Raw genomic sequence first — 16621 nt, 5'->3', positions numbered from 1 at the left:
AAACAAAACCGAGCATGGAAGAGTAGCAATCGGCAGCAGACGAGCGTTGGACAGCAGGACCCTGAAGAACTTGCGGTCGCGGTTGCTCGAAGCAGACCCAAGAGGGACTGAGCAGATCCTCAACTTCTGGTGACTCCGAGGGTGCCTGGGAACCCAAAAATCCTTCTGCACCTCATCCAACCAAACCACCAAGCGAAGGGACGCACTCCAGAGACGTTCTCTCAGGTCGACGTTTCTTCCATGTCTGCAGACGAGAACTGACATCCTTGGGGGAAAGGAAAAACGCCGAGTGGATTTCTTTTACCTCCCCACGCCCCTCCCACGCCCCTGCCTTCACCTCTCAGCGCCATCCTGAGACCACAACATGGACATTTCCTCACTGTGTCCAAGTAACTCAGCAGATTGGCTCCTGCCGCTCAGAGACTTTGTGTATTTAATGCTTCTAACCCGTCATCCCTAACACCTCCATATACCCACCTGGGGAATATCTACATAGCACTATAGGACATTCCTTATTCCTAGTAACTGCGGATATGTTGCTTCTGTGTTTGACTCATAGCCATTTTGCTCCATGTGTATGCCTGCGTGTGAGTACGTGTGTGTGCGCCTGCGTGCCTGCGTGCGTGCGTGTGTATATATATAATCGCACCATAATTTATTCAGCTATATGGAGTAGTATAGTAGAAAGAGAAACTGGTATTTGCTTTAACTACCTGCTGCCTGTAGGTGTCTCTCTGTAACTCAGGCATAACTGTTATACATTAAAAAAAAAAAAAAAAGGATTAAAAGTGGCTTTGGGTGGCTTGTTTGCTTAACTCACTCTGCAGCGTGCCAAGCACAAAGGGGAAAGCTGGTAAATCAAAAATATTCACACATACATGCGAACTACAGATGTTTTTCGCTGAGAAACAAAATCGCGCGCCTCATTCGTTAATGAAAACGTGGAAAAACTACGTAAATAAATAAAACATTTAATTTCACTGTGACTTTTCGTGAGGGAAGAACAATTACCTGGCCTGTTCTAAATACAACCGTTGCTTTATGCATTCATTTTCAGCCAGCTATGTCAGGGGCAGAGGAAGGCAGGCTGCGCAGGCCAGGGTGGGACCGGGCTGCTGCGCTGACTCCGAGCTCTGCAGGCACCTGGCTTTCGTTAAATGCCAAAGCGCAGCATCAACAAGCGGAAAAATATTTTGAAACTCTGTGGAGGAATACATGGCTCGGGGCTTCGGCGATCGGTCATAAAGCATTTTGCCTTTAAACAAAGCACTGAATTCAAAAGCTGTTCCCATCTGAAGACATTTTGGCTCTCTGTAAAATAAGTTGATCTTCATCCAAGGCGTGCTGGACGAATATCCGCACGCAGAAACTAGCCTAATTAGCCTCTGGGGTTTGGGTTTTTTTTTTTTTGGGTTGCCTCTCAACCCAAAGGGATCAGTCCACGGGAACTAAGTGACTTCAAAAACCCAGATGAGATCACGGTTCGATGAGATGAGATGCTGCTGCTGCGCTTGTCTGTTGTGAGCAAGAGGGGCAGCAACCTGCCAGCCTGGACTCTCCCGCCAGCAGGAGAAGGCTCAGCAGAGGAACAAGGGCTTTAGCATTTGCAAACTCTGCTCACACCAGTGGTCCTCACCCCACGTGCCCGCTGCTGGTCATGGCTAGCTTCAGAGTTAGTCCCTTCCCAAGCGCCCGCTAAGATCCTTTCTTAACACTGTCCTGCTGCCCTCGGTACTATGAAGAAATGCAGAGCCAGTGCCCAGAGCCCTGGGTTTAGGCAGAGATTTTCAGTGGAAGTTGTGTCCTCTGCAGACCCCAGGGCACAGCTGGGCTCTGAAGCTGTTCTTAGTGCCAGCAAAACTACCTTCAGGTTAGGCAGGATGCAAAAACCCAGGCCACAGCTTTCCATTCCATCGGGGGGGAAAAGCCTTTTAGCTAAAATATCAGGCTCCCTCACTGAGATGGAAAAGCCTCCTCCAATCCTAGAAAAAGAAACGCGGGGCAGCGGAGCCTGTCCTAGTGCGGGTGAAGCTGTGACTCTGTCCCACTCCTGCTCCTGCGTGTGGAATGTGTCCCCACTGCCTGGAGAATTCATGTCTGGGAGGAAAATGGGAAAATGGGGGACGCAGAAGCCAGTGGATGGGTCTGCGGTGGGGCAGCGGTCTGGGGGGTGCCCGGCTGGGGCAGCTCTGGGCACGCAGGGGCCTCACAGGCTGAAGCTTTGGTGGGCTCTGAGGGCATCAGGAACCCTAGAAAATATTACAGGTCTCCTGTAATCTTCGCAAATGGGGAAAAGGCTGGAAACCACTGCTCTTGCAAGATGCCAAGGGCACTGCGCTGTCAGAAAAAAACCCTTTTTTGGTGATAATTATGAAACCAAGAGGCTCGCCTTTGTGTAAGAACCGTAACCGACTTCAGCCGTCAGAGCAGGAGTGTTAGCAGGAGCATTAGCCCCAGCTTCCTAGCTGTGTCCTGGGGGAGTTATATCTGGCATCTGCAAATTTTACCCGCACCAAAGTCCCCCCTTCCCACCTTAGATCTGCACTTGCTAGCAGCACTTGATTTTCACCCTGGAGCCAGCATGTTTTGGTGGTGGCCAAGCCAACCACACTCTGCGTTCGCACGTGGAAGGGTCAGAGGAGGAAGGAACCATCATTTTTCAGGAGCCCTAAAACAGGACAATATTATTTCTAGCCACGTCCCTGTTTTTAAATCTGTGCTGGCCTGCTGCTGAAAGGTAACAGCTTTGTGCTTCTTCGCCAGCCCTCCCAGAAATGACTTTGCTCCGGCAATGGTCACGTTCAGGCTCTGTTGCCGCTGGCCCTGCAGTCGCAAGCGTTTCAACACTGCCCTCAACTGTTCCCTGAGCTCCTCGTCCTCTCTCCTAACGACTCAAACCTTATCTGAGGAGCGCAGGATATTTCCCAGGCCTTGCCAGAGTCGATCCGTTGCCCTCTGAAAGACATCAAGGGCGCAAGCTAGCCCACGAGGGAGCTGCTCAGGCCGATACCGCTCCCGCTGCAAGTATCACCGGTCAATTACGGCTCTAAGATGTCATCAACTTTAATCTGCCGATAAGCCGGTGATAAATCAAATTCAAGTCAATTTGACACCAGCTGCTAACTTTTACAATGGCGTTGCATCCTACAGGCTGGGGGACGGGGTGCTGACCCCGGTCACTGCGTCGTGTCCGTGTTGGTCCCGTCTTGTTGGCCTTGACCCCAGGTGCTGCCTACTCTTGCCCGAGAGGGGCTGTTCCTCTGCCCTGACGGGTTCTAACTCTCTGTGCCTATCCTGCTCTGCTTTTTATTTCGGGTTTTTATCTTTTAATTTGATTTCACACGTACTCCTTGGAGCAAACCCCTCCGCAGGTCTCTGTGACCTGAGCCAGCAGCCGTGCGCTTCCCGCAGGCTCCCCGTAACCCCCCCCTGCACATCGCCCTGCAGCTCTGCCTTCGGCTGCTGGAGAAAGTGCAGGACAGTCCAACACCAAGCAAGCAGAACAGAGCACATATACATATATATATATATAAAAACAATCTCAATGATGTGTAGTTTTGGAGGGCAAAAGCACTTGGCAGAGTAACTACCACTTTTCTTTTGAATTACTAAATAAAAAGTTGAATATATTTACATTAATTTCCTGGACATTCTCACAAATATTTTTCTCAGGGGAAATATGAGGAATAGATTAAGGTATTTTAAATGTTGAGGTTGTTTCCACTTTTCTGTTTCTTTTTCATTTTAAAAGGTGTGCAAGAAAAGAGAAGAACAACCTGGAAGGGAAAGCAAAACATTTTTGCCTTTCTAAGCTGTGATTTAAAACCTTTTTTTTTTTTTTTTTTTAACTAAAAACTAAAGAAACCGAAAATTTTCTTCCTTTCTCTTTATTAAAAATGGAATAATTAAAATAATTTGGAAAAAGTCCTTATTATAAAATGAAAATGCTTCAGAAAAAGTTATTTAAACCATTTTAATACTCCCCCTTTTCCATCATGTTACCTTTTCCAGCACTACTGTAACATAATGGTCTCAAAAGCTGTTTGACAAACAGGTGAAGGTTGAGTGACTTACGCAGGATCACGGTGGTTTAAGTCCTGAATTTAGTTTGTGTCTCGACTGACCAGACCCCAAATGTCAATTGGGGTCTGGTAACTGTTAGAGAAGAGAGAGGCAGAAAGTCTAACCCTGCAAGGTGTGAATGCTATGAGAGCTTTTGGAGTGTTTTAGTGTTCTGTTCCGTATTAATGCTGAAAACACCTTCTGAACGTGAGATCCAGGGACCATGAAAGTGTGCAGGTGGTACCTAATTTTGGAAAGTCACAAGGTAAACTTGGAAGATGTGCCCAAGCACCCATCTCTCTCTCCAAACACCAGTCCCTGCTCTTTAAAGCAACACACCAAGACTTTTAAAACCCGCTCGTGATTTTTGCTCAGCTCCAACTGGCATCAGTGGCTTGATTTTTTGGGAAGTGCAGAGCACCCGTCCTGTGCTCATTAGGTCCTACTTATGGCAGGAACTCAAATCACTGGGAAACACCAGCCTTTCCTCTCTGACTCAAACACTGCTGTAAGTCCCCAGTGAAATTATTTCAGATGTCTTGTGTAGAGCAGAGACAACCTGTTGGCCGGCAAGGCTGAGGGGGTGATGAGTGCACAGACACATCTTTTTGGGGAGGACAATTCCTCCATGTTACACCTGCTTCTTTCCAGCTCCATCACTTTCCATGAGCCGTGCCTCCTGCCCTACAACATCTCCCTGGACGCAGGGCCCGCCTTGTATTTCAGCGATGGGTATTTTAGCTATTTACACCTGCTAAATCTCTCTGATGAACTGGGGAGATTACAGATGAAGCTGCAAAAGGCATGATTGCAGAAATCTTAAGACACCCACGCGTGCACATAAAGCATGCCTAACCGAATGCATCCCTGCACAAACCGTCATGCTAACAGCATTTTTGTACACACACACACACACACACACACACACACACACACACCCTCTTTCCAAGTCTTAATCCTCGGGGGATGTTTGCCTGGCTCAGAGGTCAGACCCATCTCGTGACCTGTGTTTAGATCTGTTGTTGCTCGTCTCAGTGGTTATAGCTACTGTCAGACGGTGACTGTGCCGGCAAATTTGGCTCAGCAGCCTTCAGCTTTACAGCATTTCATGAGCAATTTCTTTTCAGAATAGGTGTAGAGAAGTTTATTATAATAGGCTGTGGACCTGCATAAAATCAGGGTATTCTGAGCAGGGAGAGGTGTATGAAAGGGAATTAAATGACTGAAAAAGGATTTCCTTGTGAGGCCGATTTCTTTCTTTTTTAAGGATTAATATAATTAATATCCTGTCCCGGGCAGGCCACATTCTCACCTGGTGCAAACCAGCCCAGAATTTTAACTGATTTTTCTTCTTTACACTAGCCAGCAAGCTCATCCTGCATTCCTGTAACATTCCTGTCAGTCTTCCCCTAATGCGGTGCATCCTTGGGCCAGTATTTCCAGCATTTCTACTTCAAACTGACTTACTTTAGTAGTTTTCCCAGAAAAGCTGGGTGCTGGGAGGTGGGGCCTCCTCAGCTCTTGGGCTGAAGCAGGAGTGGAAGGCAGAGAGGCTGAGATGCAGTCTCATCCATCTCTGCCTTCCCAGGAAAAGTGGGACGAGGGGAGAAGGATCGTTCCCTGTGGGGGCTGCGTGGGTGCAGCAGAGCCCAGCTGAGGGTGCCCAGAAGGGCAGCTGCGATTCCCTCTACCCAAGTTCCCTCTTGTAAAACAGCAAGGGAGCTTGAATATGCAGCCAGCATGGCAGAAGGCAGAAGATTAAGAAATTTGGCCTTTTACCAGTGCTACAGGGGATGTTGGACACCACAGTTAACTTCTCAGACTCTTATTTCGCCTCCGGCAGACTCTGGGCATCCCTAAATCACACCGGGGATCAAAGCAATTCGCTGTAGGACAGGATGTATCCTGATATAAAATATTAGAGATTTCTCAAAAACAAGGGCTGGAAGCAAAGTGACCTTCTACCTCCTTTCCACATGGTCCCAAATCTCCAAAACACCAAAATGACTTAAATCTCTCTCTGATGTCAGTGTGAGTGTCTGTCCCTGCCTGCCTATGCCATCCTTTGGGGCTGAGTTTTATTTACAGGAGCATAAAACCTCACCCCTCATCTCATTGCCTTCCTTTATCTTCTCCTTTCTCTTCTCCTGTCCCTTATTCCCCAGCAACCTCGAGGTGGCTCACTGAGAAATAAATAAATAAGCAGGAATCCTGAATGCTTTCTGCACGTCCCTCGCCCTATTCCACACAGAATTGTCTTTTGTATATACCCAGGCTAATTATTATTAATAGTAGATATGGGTTTATTTCAACTGGGAGAAAAAAAAAAAAAAAAAAAAAAGACTGAGGGGGAAGGGGAGGGAGGATGAGAATGGGAGGGAAGAGGGGAAAAAATGAAAAAAAGAGAGAGAAGAAACCCACAAGAAACTGTTCACATTTCCCGAGACATCGACAAAGCTTTTATGAATATAACTGGATTTGTAACAAGCATTGCAGCTGCATATAAGGCATTCAGACATGGAGACAATTTTACTAGATAATAGACTATCACGCAGGATACAATTTAAATTAAAAAATGCAATTTTCACCTTGAAATGAACAAATGATTACAATTTCTATACAAATTAAGGCATTCAGGCTCTCTTTCAGTAGTGGCATCAGTCCATGAAATATGACATAATTACCATGAAATACATTTTCAAATATTTTGATTTTTGTCCGCTGCTTTTAAAAAACATAGCCCCAGCTTCTGTGTGCATGTGCGTGTGCGTGTGTGTGTATGTGTGTGTGGGGGGAGAGCAGCTCACATTATCCCACCTTCTGGGGAAAAACACATTAAAAAGAAAAGAAAAACTACCCAAAGATTAAGCTTCCCCCCCTCTCCCTCCTTCTCACTCCCCCTCCTCTTGACTTGTGAGATAAAATTGAAAAAAAAATCAGACAGAAAGAAAAGGAACGCAAGCGAAAGACTCTAAAGCCTCCAGATTTATCTAAATTACTACGCTTATCTGCAAAAATCACATCTGCTGGTTATCTACTAGCTCCGCAGATCTCCTGGCCCCCCTCCCCTTTCTCCCTTAAAATGATGTTTTTTATTCCTCTCTTTTATTTTTTAATTATTTTTCCATTATGTTCTCTTTTTATAGCTGGAGATACAAGGCGAATCAGAGAAATTGTGACCCACGCGCTTGCCCGTGGAGGGGGGAGGAAGAAGAAAAGAAATAACAACGGGGAAGTTTGAAAGAGTGGGTGGACTTCGTTGGGGAGAGGAGGGTGGGCGAGAGTGGCCCCGACACCAGCCCGGCTGCACGGAGCCTTTGCAAAGGAGCGGTGCTAAACGCTCTGCAGGTTTCCTTCAACTAGGTTTACCCACATTCAATACTTTTTGTGACAAGGTGATGCCACAATTTCCTTTTTTCCCCCCCTCTAGTCAAGAAAACTCACTGTGGGGACCAGAATAGGAGCTGGACACCCAGCTTGGGAACATTAGGACAATTATTTCGGGTAAAATTTCATACTCGGGTGGCTGTAGGTAGGGTGCCCTTATGGAGATTCCACCACCACCCCTTGATTTATAGGGGTGCTGACTGCTGGGGGTCTGTAGCACCACACCTAGACACCTACTGGTGTCGTGTGGGGTGTGTCGGGCTGGAACTGGCCTCAAGCTCTGCCCCTTTGTCCTCCTCACCACACATTTATTTAGCTTATACTTAAAGGCCATTAGTGGATTGGGAGAATGAACCATGGCCGAAAATTAGTGATGTTGCCCAGTGCTTTGGAAGATCTGTAATCAGACTGGTCCTTTCTTAATTCCTTTATAAAATGGGTTGTGGGAATATTTTACCAGGTGGGTGTGTGCTGTGGTTAAATTGTTACCTGGAACGCAACCGAACATCTTTAGATGGTAGAAGTATGATATATTTACACGTGTTCTGGAGGTGAGAAGGGAAGCAGAGTCCTTTAGAAATGCCTTTGCAGCCTGCTGATGGAACGCCAGCATCAGACAGGTGAAAGCCATGATCATCAAGCCCAAAGGTTTGCCTCTGGGCAAACACCATCAGGTTTGCAGCACTTATCAGAGGTGTCTTGAAATTAGTGCATTTTTTTCTGCTGTATTGTGGATATCGGGATAACAGACTGGGAGGATGGGGCTGGGAGGTAGGTCTCCAGTTTGCTTTGTTGTGTGGCCTGAATGTAAACCTTAGCTCAATTTAAAATCGTCTGCATGGAGACTTGGTGTGAGGTGGGACAATGCTGAATATTGGCCTTGTGGTGGGTGTGACCAGCTCTTTAAGTTAAAATGTTTGTGGCTTTTTTTTTTTTTTTTCATGGTTGTGTTGTGGGAGGAGTTTGTGGGAAGCCTCATGCACGGAGTTTGTCCTCCCTTGGTAAGTTCTACCAGTGTCCAAGAAGCCAAGCTCTGGTGCAGGCGGGTTTCTCACCAAAACCCCTCTGCAGCCCATAACCATCACTTTGGGTGCAATAGAATAACTTTTCTTTGTGATTTCCATCCCTCCCTCCCTCCAAAACTCCATTTCCACCTGCAGCATCTCTATGGGGAATGCGACAGTTCCAGCCTTTGTTGCTTCAAGGTTTGTTGACCTTGATTCATGTATCTGAGATTTTACCCCCAAAGTCACGAGCGCCACAGTTTCTTACTGAAAATTCACGCTCTGTGATCTGTGTTCAGCACAACAGCATGTCAGGGAGGGGGAAGAATCTCCTATCAACTGGCAAATTCAGATGAGCTTGTGGCAAAAAAATTATTGCAGATGGCAGAGGTGAGCATCCCTGTGGCTGCTCACAGAATGGGGGCTTGGGCAGCCTGAGACTGGCACGGCTCCTTAATTATCAAAGCGAGCTATTTAGCCAAATTTTGGAAGCTTTGTAAACTCTTCTCAAGGAAATAATGGTGTTCAGTGGTTTGGGTGCTCATGAATGAGGAGGAGCTGAGAGTTGTTTAGTGTGAAGTCTCAAAATCCAGTTACTGTGGCAGGAGAAACCTGGCAGAGGATACTAGAATTGGCCAGGAAATTATTCCCATCCCCTCGGTTATAAAAGTTTTTATTTTTTACTAACATATTCTTTTAAATTTTCCCATCTTAATCTAGAAAATTTAGCAGCTCTTTATATACGATAGCAAACTTTTTTTTTTCTGCTTATGTATTTTTCTAAACTAAAAATGCCAAATATTGTTTTTTAATGCCATTAATAATTTCAGTGGAGAAATTATTATTAATTTGGTAAAGAAAAACATTTTAACAGAAGTTGAACCTGTTTGCTTTACACTCCATTGCTGGAATTTCGTTGCTGAAATAGTGTGCCAAATGCTCTGGGGACATCACTTGCAATAGCTCCTTGGGGCTGGGGGGCTGGACCAGGTTTGCTGTCCTGCTGGGACTGAGGTTCAGGCTGAGGTCACAGCTGAACCGAGTTTGTATGGCCTCAGCTCAGCCCCAACCACCACTGAGAGCCAGAGCTAGCTCTGGCAATCTCCACTGCATCACAGCCACAATATCAAGTGCCCATCTCACCTGAAATATGAAGAAGAGGCAGGTTCTGATCTCTTACTAACTGTCCAGGTAAAAACAAAACACTGAACACCCTGCCTTCAGTGAAGATGCTCTGGATTTAGAGGCATCCCAAAGAACCTGTCCCATTTTTGTCAAACCCAGTGTCTGCAGAGATGCTGCAGCACAGCACAGAGGGAGTGTGCCCATAAATGAAAAAAAAACCCAACAAAACCAAACCAACCCATAAATGAGTTCAAGAGACATATTGCTTTGTCTTTGTTTCTCCCTATCTCCTGAAGAAGGAGAGGACAGGAGGGGTGTGACAGGGGGGAGAAAAGAGCAGGAAGGTGGGATTAGGATGGGCCACGCAGGGCTGGGAGCATCCTTCCTGCTCTTACTAGTGAGGGGAATTAGGAGATGAGTTATAGGAAAAGCTGCAGCACACAAAGCAGAGAATCCCCCTCGACAGCTGTTTCCCGAGTGCACGAGTGCAGCCCTCATGTGGGCTGTGGGCTGGCTTAGGGCTCGGGTTTGGTCTTTTATCAGCTTTGCACAGTCCTGCGGTTTTATTTCTTTTAACCAAAGCTGCAAACAAATGGGTCTTTCTAGTCCTGGGCTCAAGCTTCAAATCTATACTAAGAATACTTCACATATGTGTTTTCGTTTGCCTTTTAACCCAAGTAAAGCCAACACCTGTCTATCGATAAAGGCGCAGCTGGTGCTGGGGAGCCAGTGGGCACCTTGTGATTGGGATGTGGGAAAAAGCAGGTCTGCATCCAGCTCCAGGTGTTGGAAGAGAGCAGTTATTCATTACCAGTCCTCAAAGCTGCCACCATCCAGCCAAATTTTCACGTACCAGCCTACACCTCAGCCCTACCTTGTCACAGAGAGGTGACACCTCTGCAGAGCTCAGTTTTGGTTTTAAAAGCAACTTCACCAACAGCTTCAGAGACCAGCATCGGAGCTGCTCTCAGCTCAAGCTACTTTTGTGACCAACTGAAAACTTTGCAAGTGCATTGCCACTCTTGGAAAAGATCCAGCCTGGTCCTGCTGAGCCCGTGAGGTCCAATAACACCTGGAAGTGATGGGTTCCAGTTCATTATTCAGGTGTAGTCCCCGGTTACTAGTGGTTTGCTCTGCAGGATCATGTCTAGCCTAATTCTGTCTAGAGCCATGTTCATCTCAAACCTTCAACTTAAACAGGTGGCTTAAGCTCACTCCTGCTGTAGGTCCACTGGACATCTGAATGTCTAATATCTTCCCAGCATCTTATTTCTATCTAGGACCCCACCCGCACTGCAGATGGTACCTTGTTAGAGAAATAGCTTTGAAGGAATGCTCTTGAGCTCCAGTTGCCAACCAGGCATGGTAGGAAGGTCAACGAGGCTCTCTGAGAGGCAGGCCTGGCCCCGACTGTGTTTTCTGGGTGCTCAAGGAGGTTTGGGCTTAGTTTGTTCTCCAGCTGCACTCAACAGGCACTTTCGCTCAGCTGGGGAATCCTTCTTCCCTCACAGCCACCTCTTGCTGTCACCACTTGGCAGCTCCTGCAGCCAGGGCTTTGCAGCCGTGGGCCCAAAGGGTGGTTGTAGAGAGCCAAAAGTGTAAGAGTATTCTTCTTATTATTATTGCAAAGCAATTAATTGTAATTAAGAAAGATAAAACTTCAGAAGGGGAAGCACAGCGATTACACCGGCGGAGTGCTGGCAGCAGTTCCTCGCCTGCAGAACAAGAGCGTCAATGCAGCTGTAATTCCTGGCTGCAAGTTTTTAACTTCAGGAAAGACCCAACTACCTGCAATCACAGGCATCGGCTCCATCCTCCCAGGGCAAGGAAGGGGGATATTTTTAACCTAAAGCATGAGGCACACAGGCTCGTCCCACCCATTGCATGTTACAGAAAAATGTACTCGTTGCCCCGAACAGGCAAACTTTTGGCCGAACTCAAGCGCATCCCTTCTTCTGTGTTAAATCAAAAGATGCCCTATCTCTAGGAAGACCACCAGGGAATGGAGCAAGCTTCAAGGCATCCTCAAGGAAATCTTTGCCTCTGAGCCTAGATTTTACTTAATTTTTTTGAAAACCTCCCTGTGCCTTTAAGGCTGGCCCCAGCTGGGTTTGCTACCCTACTGAAGAGGATGCGAAATTAAGTTATGTGAGGCTCCTGCAGCTGAACCAGATGCGACTAAAACCAGCCTCTTTATGTATTCATGAGCTGTGTGGAAGAGAAATAAAAGGATTCATTACCACGCAAACTGTTACTAATGACATGTACCTGGTGCCGAGCACCTCTGGAAATCTAATGCGACACACTGGAGGAGAAAATGTATTCGCTTTTCAGAGGCCGGCGCTGAATGGAAAATTTCCCCTCCTTGGCCCTTCCTCATTCTGCATTCACTAAAAGCAACATTTACAATTCTTCTGCCATTATGTCCTACCAGGGCCTCTGCGCTTTTTGTCACGACCTTGATATTAGCTGAAAATTGGAAATTCGCTGGCATAGCGGAGGTTGGGAGGGGTGGGAATCAACTTGCTCTGCCTCCTGGTTTGCCATGCACTGAAGAGAAAGAAAGAAAGAAAGAAAGAAAGAAAGAAAGAAAGAAAGAAAGAAAGAAAGAAAGAAAGAAAGAAAGAAAGAAAGAAAGAAAGAAAGAAAGAAAGAAAGAAAGAAAGAAAGAAAGAAAATAAATGAAAAAGGCAACACTTAACCCTTTTTAACTAGCCAGCAGGAAAAGGTGGAGGATGCGTGAGCGAGAAGGGACAGGAGGCAGAGGGATAAATGTGAGCGGATACAGTTCAGCATCGTTGCACAGTCCTTGGTGGATGTTGCTTCTCTGCACTGACTCTTCTGACGCTAGACAAGGTGTTAGGAAAGAAACTATCTTATCTTAGCCCAAAGCCGTTTCCCAGTCTCTGGGCAAAGAAACCAGCTTTTGGGATGCCTGCTTAGCGTTGGCTGTGCTCTGTGGCTGGTGATTTTGCCAGCCACTGAGCTCTGCCGTGCTTCGGCACCGCACCAGCCTTTCTATGGTCTATAGAACCCTCCTCAGCCCTGAAGAGGACCTCTGCCATACACCTGGCGTGGGGATGTACTTACCCCAAGCTAATTCCAGACTGCTTTGCCTCTTCTTTCCCCAGCTTGGCTGCTCCTTTTCCTCACTCCCAGCTCTACTCTGGTAGTTAGTCGCCAGCTTTCTGCAGGGTTTCATCATAGCTGGGTGGTACGTCTTCAGCTAAGGTTTGCCCTGGATTCTGGGGAGTTGTGGGGAGGGACAAGAGCAAGGTTTATATTATTCCTTATGTCTGGGTGTGGAAGGTAAGTGCTCCCAAAATGGAGAGAGAAGGGGCTTGCTGGGTTGTGTTCTCGCATCCCTTGACATCCCAGTGCCTTCAGTCGTGTCATTCCTGGTTTACCCCAGAGCTGGCCCCATAATTTTCATCCGAATGAACTAAATGAGACATACGGCTTAATGAGGGAGCCAGGAGGGTCTATATATAAGGGACAGGCTGGGGTGTGCTCAGGGAGGGAGCTGGACATTGGTAGATGAGAAAAACGACCTGCCTGTTTGCAAAACTGCAGCTACCGAGTTTTAATCGACATCACAATCAAGTGCAATCTGTTGGCACCAGTTTTGACCCCACTGAAACTACAGTCAGTCTAGAGCTGGCAGAGCCGTGCTGGTTTGGAGTCCGACTATCACAGCCTTGAGGCTTTCTTGTGCATCTACACAGGCATCTACAGCGGGAGGGGCCTCACTACTGCCATAATCCGGTGCTTTTGCAGGTGCCTTTTGACTCTTCAATCTTTGCATCTCTTTTAAGAGAAAAGAGACACTTTCTTTGTGTGTTAGTTTTTTAGGAAAACGTTTTGGAAGGAAATTTCCTTTCTGGTTTTTTCCCTTCATCCCTCTCTTCTCCCCATTTCTGGCTATCTGTGCCTCCCTCCTCCCTTTTTTCCCTTTCTAAATCTCTGGCCCTGCCTTACTCCCTCCCTTCCTCTCCCTCACGAGCCCCGTCACTTGTCAAGTTGCTTCTTATCCACTTCATTAGCCCCCGTTCCCTTGTTTACCAAGGGGTGTTTGTATTAGTTGGAGAGCTTTCTAATTTAATCAAGGTTAGAGATGCAATTCCAGGTCTTGTTTGCCCAGCATGCTGGCCCTGCTCTCTGATTAATTCACAGGGCGTCAGATGTGCTGTTCTGCTTTGTTTGTCATTTTTCCCATCGCGTCCTGCTCCATCCTCCGTACTCCAGGTGCGCAGGGCTGGGGAAAACACGCTGCTCGGGATGGAGAGACCAACCGGCGCCCAAATACACAGGGCAAGCGCTGCTTGACGGGTTGATTTCTGCTTCCTTGATGTTAATGTGAAATGGAGTCACCCTGAGATGCAATTGGTGTAAAAGAGGGGAATAGGGGATCCTGAGGTCTCATGATTAGGAGCAAACCTGCCCAAAGTTTGTGGTGTCTTCATGGGAGCTAAACCCATGTCCCTCTGTGTCAGAGAGGTCAATCCAAAACGGGCAACCAGGTGCTCTAAATGTGAGCAACTCAGCTGGGGAAAGCCATGGCTGCCCTGAGCTGGTGCTGGCCACAGCCCTGCCTCTTGTGGGAGGTTGGGCTAAGAACTCTTTCCAGCCAAAAACTTTGAGAAACAGAAACATTTGCTCTGATACTCTCTGCAGATCACAAGTGTAACCCTTTGGTCCTGTCTCCCCAAACCAGCAATTTCCGTTTTCTAATCCAACTTTTCTCCCTTGTCTGCAGGAAGAGGTGCTGGCTGTGAGAGAAAAGGTCACCTCCACCACTGAGGAACCCTCTGGGAAAACCATCCGTGCTCCCTGTGCCCAGTGTAAAGACTTCTCCTCTAACAAGAGCAGGGGATGGGCTTCAGGTCATCGGCGGCTGCTTCCATCTTCTCTGCTGCGATTAGCCAGTGTGCACGAAACGTAAAGCTTCTCCAAACCACCTCTCCAAACCCACGCCCAGCCTGCTGGCCTTCAGGGCATCCTGCTACCTTTTTTACACCTCCTTAGCAGATAAGATGTGGAGGGCAAGGGGGATAAACTGGGTCAGCTGGGTTTTTGTGTGTTGAACACTCAAAAGCGCAGCAGATTCCTCCTTTTCAGTGTGGTCTGATGGCATCCAGCCCCCTCAATCTTGTCCCCTTTCTGCCTACCCCCAGCATCAGACAGACAGAAGGAAGGCGAAGGGAGAAGTTAATAAATAAATGACTTGTGTCAGGGGTGGAAGAAGGGAGCTGGCGAGAGCATCGCTGCTCCGATCCCTGTAGCATTTCACAGCTGTTAAAAGCTGCCTCCTCCTATTGTGGTGATCAGGCAGAACAGCCGCCTCCCAAACGGGGTCCCACCTCTGCCACCCTGCCAGGAGACAGGAGAAGGAGGCGTCCAGCCCAACCTAGGTGGTCTGGAAGTGCTGGTGTCCTTCCTTCGGAGGAAAAGGTACAAGACCTTCCCCAAATCCCTGAAACTCATCCAACTGCAGGCATGGGAGAGAACAAACCAGCTTCACTGCAACATCTGTGAGCTTCTCATGAGCATTTTTTTGGGCCAAATTTCAAGTGAATTTTATTTGAGTGATGGTTGGCAAATGGAGATGGAGTCCAGTGCTAGATTCTGTGAGTTGCTCAGGCTTTGTCACGAAGTTTGAGTTTCCTGGTCTGAAAATCTTCTCGTCCGTTTCTGTCCCCACCACCAAGTTTATTGATTGTCTTGGGTCACAATTCTGGGATAACAGCTCTCAGCTGTGCCTGAACCTGAATGAAAACCCAAGCTCCACACAGTTGTCAATCCAACCTTGAATCAAAGCCACACAAGTGAGATTTTACATCTGTGTGTCTTTCCCATCATTGAAACCAAAGGAGTTGAGGCGGTTGTGACAAATCACTAATCCAAATCATCCACCACATGGGATCGAGATGCACATCCAAGGCTTCTACCAGCAGTCCCTGCTGGACTGACCTTTGTTCAGACCTGGAGAGACCCCCAGACTCTCAAGCAGCCACTTCCCTCCTGCAGAACAAAAAAGGAGGAAATATGAGGAAGAAGAGGTGCATTATCTCAGCAAAACATGTGTTCTTAACACATTTCCTTCCCAAACTGCTAAAGCTGTACCCTTTGTCCAACTGTCCACACCAGTGGGATGCAGCCACCCTTCTTTCTTGATGCTAAGTGCGCCCTGGGTAGGAATTAATGCTGTGTCTGCATGAAGAGGCTTTATTTTCATACCCTGGCTATTGACTGCATCTTGCAGTACAGCTTTCTGTAGTACAAAATGGGTGTAAACCGTTACTACTCTGGTTCGGTGGCATTTTGCAGGAGTATCAATAGCCTTGGGAGAGAACTGGGTCCTTTGTTTGCCAAGTAGCATTAAAATATTATTTTGCACAAGGAAGGGCATAGCAAGGCATCACCTGGAGGTACTGACAGATGTTTCAAAGGTCTCTACTGCATACATAGTCCATTTGCATGACCTATTTTGCACACGAACATCCATTACCTGGGGATGATGGCAAATATTTGCAAAACTAGGGAATGCAGTTTAAAACCAGCAGCACTGGCTATCCCTCAACTCCCTGCTGGGGCAATAGGTGGCTTTACACCACGGTTTCATGCTTGATCTACAGAAATCACTTCTGTGATGTGTTGGGGGAGTTCCTCAGTGGTAAAACAGGGATAAGCTTACAGAAATAGCAGTCCTTGGGTAGCTGTAGGAATTAGGTTCATGTCCATTGGCCCTACTCTATTGTACTGGGAACCTGCAAAATCCCTTTGCACCTTAATTACTCATCTATAAAACAGGTATAGATAGTGTTTTCTTCCATCATGGGGGAACAGCATGATACTTAAGACTGTGGTGCATTGCTAGATTTAATTATTAATTGGGCAGTCTCAGAGGCTCTTTGTCTGGGAGCTGCAACCCCAAAGAGGTATAGGAACATATGCCCAGCAGCTTAATGCTCTCAGCCTCACCATACCGGTACAGTGGCAGTGAAATGGAAAAGGAGAGTACAATTTGAAGGACTCTCTTGGAA

This window comes from Athene noctua, chromosome 22, assembly GCF_965140245.1.
Source record: "Athene noctua chromosome 22, bAthNoc1.hap1.1, whole genome shotgun sequence".
NCBI classification, from domain to species: Eukaryota; Metazoa; Chordata; class Aves; order Strigiformes; family Strigidae; genus Athene; species Athene noctua.
The sequence above is the reverse complement of the archived record's forward strand: the minus strand, read 5'-3'. Positions refer to the sequence as shown.